This window comes from Arachis ipaensis, chromosome B7 (genome assembly GCF_059453495.1).
Source record: "Arachis ipaensis isolate K30076 ecotype BB chromosome B7, ASM5945349v1, whole genome shotgun sequence".
Classification (NCBI taxonomy): domain Eukaryota; kingdom Viridiplantae; phylum Streptophyta; class Magnoliopsida; order Fabales; family Fabaceae; genus Arachis; species Arachis ipaensis.
Genome location: NC_142442.1, coordinates 47,828,249 through 47,828,986, shown reverse-complemented (window position 1 = coordinate 47,828,986; position 738 = coordinate 47,828,249).

The window sequence follows — 738 nt, the reverse complement described above, 5'->3', positions numbered from 1 at the left end:
TTACACTAGGAATATAGCATACTCAAGACATTTTAATAACTAAACCCAACATGTTACAACATAAATGATTAAGCGTACTTACACCAATCCTCTGAGCTTCTTCATGTATATAGTTGCCTCACCAAGAAAGCCAGCTTCGAGAATTTTGCGCATCCCGGATATAATTCCTGCTCTCCATCCTCAAGCAGCTCATCAAAATTACGAGCTGCGTGACTAGGTTCGCTGTACAGATACGGCAACTCTTCGACATCCCCCCCCCCAAAATGTTCGTTGCTTGAGTCTTCTTCATCAGCAACAAAACCTCGAAAGTTGAATGCCTCATGAACCATGCCGCATATTGGATCTCGGTAGACGCTACACGTGTCAGCTTCTTGTCTCTCAGTAGAGCTCTCTCCTACGCGTCTCTCCCCGTGAAGTAACCGAAAGGTATACTTAGTAGGAAAAGGTTTTATCAACAGATGATCGTAGGCATCATCTCTAGTTTAGAAAAGCCGGAACCCACATGAAGGACATGGATAATGTATCATCCCATCGGATGATGCATTCGCAAATGCAAAGTCCAAAAATTTGTTCAAGCCGACCCTGTATTCGACACTACCTCGTGGCTTTGAGATCCAACTCTTATCTATATCTACTTTAATGAAATCATATAAATAAATGAATAAAACTTTAATAAGGAAATACAAATAGAAAATATTTAAAAAAAATTTGGGAAAAGTGTCCAAAGACATATATTAA